This window comes from Budorcas taxicolor, chromosome 13 (genome assembly GCF_023091745.1).
Source record: "Budorcas taxicolor isolate Tak-1 chromosome 13, Takin1.1, whole genome shotgun sequence".
Lineage (NCBI taxonomy): Eukaryota > Metazoa > Chordata > Mammalia > Artiodactyla > Bovidae > Budorcas > Budorcas taxicolor.
In genome coordinates, this window is record NC_068922.1 from 23,901,729 (window position 1) to 23,909,811 (window position 8,083).

The window sequence follows — 8,083 nt, forward strand, 5'->3', positions numbered from 1 at the left end:
ATTCGTGGAAGTGGAGACGTAAGACTCTCAGTTGCCAGTACTTTTCTTTGTGGTGTATCCTCCTTTCTGGCATAGTCTCCAGAAATTTAATTGGATTTTTGTTCGATGATGTTATCCATTCTTCAGCTGATATGTCCTGGGGAATTTGCCAGAAAGCTACACAGATTCAAAATTGATGTTTTAGAGGCACATCATTGAGAAATTTTTCTAAAGCCAAAGGTTGTGAATTTAAATATTTTCCAGCCTGTAAACTCTCATGGCTATCCTTTGTGACTTCACTTCTTAACCTGGGATCATTTTTCTCCTAAATTCTCAGGAAATGGGTTCTAGCAGCTCAGCCTCTTTTCCACTGGTTCTCATGAAGTGGGCTTCCTGGGTGGAGTAGCATGGGCTTCAGGTGAACCAGCTGCCTTTGTTTTTAGCTTTCTTCTTTTTCTGATCATTTTCCTTCATGTGTTTCAGGAAGCTGTCTCAGGTCTGGGAGAGCATAATAGGCTCAGTATGTACATTGATTCTCTTGGCAAGAATCTTACCCTTGTTGGTGTTCAACATCAAAGGCATGCTAGTGACACTGTAGAATCTTCCAGTTTTGCAATGGGAGCACTGGCAGATGAGCACATACATGCACAAACAAAAAAGAATGTGTTGTTTGTTTAATTTTTTGGCCACACCTCATGGCATGCATCAGGAGAAGGCGATGGCAACCCACTCCAGTACTTTTGCCTGGAAAGTCCCATAGACGGAGGAGCCTGGTAGGCTGCAGTCCATGGGGTCACTAGAAGTCAGACACGACTGAGCGACTTCACTTTCACTTTTCACTTTCATGCATTGGAGAAGGAAATGGCAACCCACTCCAGTGTTCTTGCCTGGAGAATCCCAGGGACCGGGGAGCCTGGTAGGCTGCTGTCTATGGGGTCACACAGAGTCGGACACGACTGAAGCGCCTTAGCAACAGCAACAACGTGGCATGCAGAATCTTATTTTCCCAACCAGGGATCAAACCTGAGCCTACTACCGTGCAATCTCAGAGTCCTAATCTCTGGACCACCAGGGAAGTCCCAGGCATGCATTTTTAACAGTCCCCATTCCCCTGACCTCTGCAGTATCACCTTTCTGGCAGATTTATGTGTACATGGCCAAAGAAACAACTCCATGCTTTCTAAAGGTCTAAAGAACATACAGCAGGCTCCTCCTCTCTTTTGCTTGAGCTCATCATTTTGGCGAATTACTGGCAGGTGGAGGTTCCAGCCAAAGGCCTTTCAACTCCTCCTGTGGTGTCTGATGAATCAAGATATTTTGTGCTAGATGCTGGCTGTGAATACAATTTATGTGCTATATTCTGGCTCCTAAACTTTTTGTGGGTTTTAAAATATGTTCATTATATTACAGCCAGTTGAGAGCATGTTACAAAAATATAAATCACCATTTAGTTCAGTTCAGTGGCTCAGTCGTGTCCGACTCTGCAACCCCATGAATCGCAGCACGCCAGGCCTCCCTGTCCATCACCATCTCCCGGAGTTCACTCAGACTCACGTCCATCGAGTCCGTGATGCCATCCAGCCATCTCATCCTCTGTCGTCCCCTTCTCCTCCTGCCCCCAATCTCTCCCAGCATCAGAGTCTTTTCCAATGAGTCAACTCTTCGCATGAGGTGGCCAAAGTACTGCAGCTTCAGCTTTAGCATCATTCCTTCCAAAGAAATACCAGGGTTGATCTCCTTCAGAATGGACTGGTTGGATCTCCTTGCAGTCCAAGGGACCCTCAAGAGTCTTCTCCAACACCACAGTTCAAACGCATCAATTCTTTGGTGCTCAGCCTTCTTCACAGTCCAACTCTCACATCCATACATGACCACAGGAAAAACCATAGCCTTTACTAGACGGACCTTAGTCGGCAAAGTAATGTCTCTGCTTTTGAATGTGCTATCTAGGTTGGTCATAACTTTTCTTCCAAGGAGTAAGCGTCTTTTAATTTCATGGCTGCAGTCACCATCTGCAGTGATTTTGGAGCCCCAAAAAATAAAGTCTGACACTGTTTCTACTGTTTCCCCATCTATTTCCCATGAAGTGATGGGACCAGATGCCATGATCTTCGTTTTCTGAATGTTGAGCTTTAAGCCAACTTTTCACTCTCCTCTTTCACTTTCATCAAGAGGCTTTTTAGCTCCTCTTCACTTTCTGCCATAAGGGTGGTATCATCTGCATATCTGAGGTTATTGATATTTCTCCCGGCAATCTTGATTCCAGCTTGTGTTTCTTCCAACCCAGCATTTCTCATGATGTACTCTGCATATAAGTTAACTAAGTAGGGTGACAATATACAGCCTTGATGTACTCCTTTTAACAGCTGGCTATTATCATATTCTAAAAAATATAAATCATTGTTAAGGCTCACAGATTACATTTGCTAGATATTATGTTGTCAGTTAAAAAAAGAAAAGTCCCTAAAAAAAAAAAAAAGAATCCCTGGTGCCAATTTCATTGTGCCTCTGTCAGCTGGGTTCTAATATTTTATTTTTTTATCACTATGTAAGAATTTGAGGAAATGTATTTATTTTAGAAAAGAAGGAAGTCCAGGAAGATGAGTTGTATATTTATCTGTGGCCATTTTTCCTTGATATTAAATGTTTATTTCTGTTTTCTTTTTAGGGGTCCCATTCTGCTTGTCTCTGCTCCTTCTCTTTTTCTTTGCATCTCTCAACTTAAAGAAATTAAAGTTGCTCTTATTGTCAGAGACTATGATTCAAGCTCTTGGGCTCTCATAGCATTTCAGATAGAATCTCCTGGAGCAAGAGGGTGGGAAAGACCCATTAGAAAATAATGACTCATCAGAAAAGATCCTTTGCCTCATTCAAAGCCCCACGGCTGCAGCACTTTTTCTCCAGGCGATTTCCCTGATTTCAGGCATGTTTGCCACATATCTGTTAATGTTTCCACTCTGACTATATTTTCATTTAAGACTTTTACTAAAAAATAGAAACTGTGGTTAAGATTTCATGCATCCAATGCAGGGGTTGTGTGGGTTTGATCCCCCGTGGGCAAACTAAGATCCCACATGCCATGTAGCATGGCCAAAAAAATTTTTTTTAATAAAATAAATTTGAAAACTAGAAATAGTGATTACTGCCCTAGTCTACTTTGCTTTCTGGAGGCCTCCAACATTCATTCCAACCAAGTACTAACTGTGTGAGCATTCTCCCACTGAAGCACCAAGTCATGCATGCAGAGGAATAATAGCAATATAAGAAAGTCGTTTCCATCTCCTCTCCAGGCAGGTCTTCCTTTGGTCACTGAAGAGAACCTCAATCATTTTTTTTACTGGATTAGCAACTTTATAGATTAACCTCATATCCAGGAACATGCCTACCTGTCACCATCCAATCAGCACACATACACACAGTGTGGAAAAATAGAAGAGTCATGAAGAAGTTGAAACTATGACTCGTTTGAATAGCTACAGACACTTATGACTGATGAAATGGCCATTGGACTGGTGAGCTGGTTACACCTCTGCTCCTCTTTGTTCACAAAACAGCAACAAATGAAAAACAAAACACCCCACAACTATTCCGAATTATATCGAGAATCTGGAAGGAATATCAAACAACTCCTAGAGCAAAGAGATTAAAATATATGCTTATGTTAAAAAATAAAATATTAAATAATGCATAGACTGCAACTCTGCAGTGCGGCTCTGACGCAAACCATCTAGAGTTAGCACCCTGTCCACAGGTTCGGGGCCTGATCCCCAATGAGGCTGCCCTCATTTCAGATTCCAGTGGCAAATTTGGGGGACCCCTAGGCCAGCTGCACTTCTGACCAACTGGCTACAATCCAGGGGTGCTCTTACAACGTCACACTCAGATTCAATAATTCACTAGCCACACTCACTGAATTCAGGAATGTGCTATGCTTATTGTTACAGCTTTATTCTTATCGACACAAACCAAGACCAGTCAGTGAAGAGACAATAGGGGAGGTCCCAGCACAGAGCTTCGGCGCCCTCGCCCTGTGCAGTCAGGATGCACTGCCATCCTGGCGCATCTCACCCAAGCTTCAGTCTTCAGAGTTTTTATTGGGGTTTCAGTCCCTGGCATGACTGGTTGCATTGCTCATGTGATTGAACTCAATCTCTCTTCCACCTTCCCTATCTGGAGGGCAGGAGGCTGGGCTGGCTTGTATCTCATGGCTTAAAACAGAAACCCGCTAATCACATGGTTGGTCTTTTCAGCAAAACCAGCCCCCACCTGAGTCATCTCTTTGGCACAAACTAAGATAGAATCCAGTGCTCATCATGAATAACAAAGATTCAGATATCACTTGGGAATTTCCAAGAGTGTAGGAGCTCCAGCCCAGGAATCTAGGACAAAGATCAGACAAGTTCTTTGTTATAAGACTTTTAGACAGTAACACTAAATATAAAAAATATATAGATTTTTAAATACTATATTCATAGACTTAAATGCTTTTTTATTTATAAGAGAAAATAAATGAAGTTAAAAGTGCATATAAAGAAGTTAGAAGAAAAGAGTAAGGTAACCTTAAGGAAAATAGGATAAAGAAATAACAAATTAAAAGGAGACATTAATGAATTAGGAGAGAAACACAGCAGAGTAAACTAAAGAAATGTAGAGTAAAATATCAATGAAACACAACAGTATAAAACAAACTTCTGGTAGTTAATCTAGAAGAATATCTGAACTAAAAATAGATATGAAATGTATTAAAACAGATACAGCAAATTTTAAAATTGTTAACATATGCTCTGTAGAGCTCAAATGAAAAATATAGGTGAACTAGATAATTTTAGCAAAAAATATTACATTACCAAAATTACTGTAATAAAATCTATAATACCAGAACAGACTACTGTGCATGAAGGAGAGTAGAAATTACTCACTGCTGCTGCTACTGCTAAGTTGCTTTAGTCGTGTCCGACTCTGTGCGACCCCATAGACACTAGCCCACCAGGCTCCCCTGTCCCTGGGATTCTCCAGGCAAGAACACTGGTGTGGGTTGCCATTTCCTTCTCCAGTGCATGAAAGTGAAAAGTGAAAGTGAAGTCGCTCAGTCGTGCCCAACTCTTAGTGACCCCATGGACTGCAGCCTACCAGGCTCCTCTGTCCATGGGACTTTCCAGGCAAGAGTACTGGAGTGGAGTGCCATTGCCTTCTCCGAGAAATTACTCACAGTTGCCTGCAAAAATGACTGGACCTGGAGAGTTTCCTGAGTGAGTTCTTTCAAACATCCAGTAATTCCTGTGTCATAACATAGATCCTGGAAGCGGGGCAGAGGGAGAGAAAGTCAATTTAATGTTGGGGGAAATAATATAACAATAAACATTAAATCATGTCACAGGTAGAGTATAGGACAAAGGAAGGAGATCTATAAACCCATTTCACCCAAGAAAATGGGTGTGAAAACATGAAGCAAATTTCTAACAAAATGATTTCAAGGGGTATTAAAAGAATCATTCACTTTTACTCTGATCAGTATGAAAAATTAGATTCTTTGGATGTCCCTCCCAGTTCAAGACTAAACAAAACAAAAATAGAACTTGCATGAAACAGTCATGTCTCGAATTACGTTGCTTGGCCTCCACTGCCTACAAGAAGGCACTTGGGACTGGTGGGGGTGGGGCTCTAACAGGAAGTGAGACAGTGAGCATTCAGAAAAGACTGGGTCTCCTGGGGGTGGAGAGTAATTAAGCCCACATCATTCATCATTCAATCATTTATTTAACTAATATTTAAAGGGTACCTGGGCTTCCCTGGTAACCTAGTCAGTAAAGAAACTGCCTGCAGTGCAGGAGACCTGGGTTCAATCTCTGGGTCAGGAAGATCCCCTGGAGAAGGAAATGGCAACCCACTCCAGTATTCTTGCCTGGAGAACCCCATGGAGAGAGGAATCTGTCAGGCTACAGTCCATGGGGTCACAAGAGTCAGACATGACTTGGCAACTAACCTACCACCACCACCAAAGGGTACCTGCCCTGTGCTGGGCTCTTTTCTAGGCACTGGAGACCCAGCCATCACCAACACAGTAACTGATCCCTGCCCTCATTTGGAGCATCAATTCTAATAAAGGAGATCAGTTAATAAATACAATAAAATTTTAGGTGGTTCTAAGTGCTATGGAGAAAAGCCTAGAAAGAGCATAGGATGGGTTGGGTGGATTACATGTTCGTGTTTTTAATTAATAGTTATTTATTTGGCTTCCTTGGGTGTTAATTGTGTCATGATCTTTCCTTGTGATGCATGGAAGGCTCCAAAGTGCGTGGGCTCAGTAGTTCCAAGGCATATGGGATCTTAGTTCCTTGATTAGGGATCAAACCCACATCCCCTGCATTGCAAGGCTGGTTCTTACTCACTGGACCAGCAGGGAAGTCCTAGGTTATAGTTTTAGATAGCATAGTCAGGAGATGTATCACTAAGAAGTACCATGAAAAGACCTGGAGCTGAGGGGGGCCATTGCAGGCAGAGGGAGCCGCACCCTGTAAAGGTTGCATGGAGGGATGTTCTTTAGAAAACAGAGGAGACTTGTGTGACTGAAGAGGAGCCAGAAGAAGGTGGTGTCTGCTCTTTTCAATGAAAAAAGTGAAAGTCGCTCAGTCGTGTCCAACTCTTTGGGACCCCATGGACTATACAGTCCCTAGAATTCTCCAGGCCAGAACACTGGAGTGGGTAGCCTTTCCCTTCTCCAGGGGATCTTCCCAACCCAGGGGTTGAACCCAGCCCTCTCACAAAGCCCATTTCAATAGGCTGCATTAAATGGAGATGAATTGGGGACACCACCCCATATGCTTGAAGTGTCTGAAAAAAGTGGAAACGTTCATCGCTCAGTCATGTCTGACTCTTTGCAACCCCATGGACTGCAGCCCACCAGGTTCCTCTGTCCCTGGAATTCTCCAGGCCAGAATACTGGAGTGGGTGACCATTCCCTTCTCCAGGGGATCTTCCAGACCCAGAGATCAAACCTGGGTCTCCCGCATTGCAAGCAGATTCTTTATTATCTGAGACGAGTCTCTGAGGGTGGTACTAATTCCCCTAATCTTTCCCCAGAGAGAAATAGAGTCCTGTTCTGTGGTCACTGAACACTAGGGAGGAGAAAACCTTGAACTTTTGAGGTCTGTTGGATATGGGATCCGAGCTGTCACTGATTCCAGGGACCCCAGAAGCACCATGGTCACAGAGTATACAGAGCATGTGGGCCTGGTCTGGATTCATTCAACAGGGGATCACTGAGCCAAAAGGCCCACCCTGTGGTCATTGCCAGTCCTTACTTACTCAGGATGCATATACCTCCCAGCTGGCAGGACCCCATCTGTTGAGCAAGGGCAACCGTGATAGGAAGGTTCAAACTGTGCCCCCATCTCATCCCAACCAAGACAGTAAACCAGAAGAATACTACCTCCCAGGGAAAATGGCAAAGACCCATTACACTTGGAAATAAATAATTAATACAAAAAATAAAACAGAAGTGAAGCTGAAGATGAAGGGCTGCTTTTTGTAGAGAGAGCTCCGTTTTGTCTGTCTCTGACATTCTTCTTGCTCTCTGTACGTTCCTCTGAACTGTGGTTTCCTTTGAGGCAATGGAAGACCTGAATAGTCCTGTGGGCTAATATTAGACTTAGGAAAGGAGGGAGCAGACACAGGTCACATTGCCATCTGTGTACACATCTTGTCCTGAAGTTAGGCTTGGCTAAAAAACTGAGCTTAAAAAGTGACCCAGTTTGAGAGTCCCTTGGACTGCAAGGAGATCAAACCAGTCAATCCTAAAGGAAATCAAACCTGCATATTCATTGGAAGGACTGATGCTGAAGGCCCAACACTTTGGCCACCTGATGCGAAGAGCTGACTCATTGGAAAAGACCCTGATGCTGAGAAAGATTGAGGGCAAGAGGAGAAGGGGGTAGCAGAGGATGAGATGGTTAGATAGTGTCACTGACTCAATGGCCATGAATTTGAGCAAACTCCAGGAGACAATGGAGGACAGAGGAGCCTGGCGAGCTGCAGTCCATGAGGTCACAAAGAGTCAGACACAACTTAGCAACTGCACTTTGGAGCCTTCCATGCATCGCAAGGA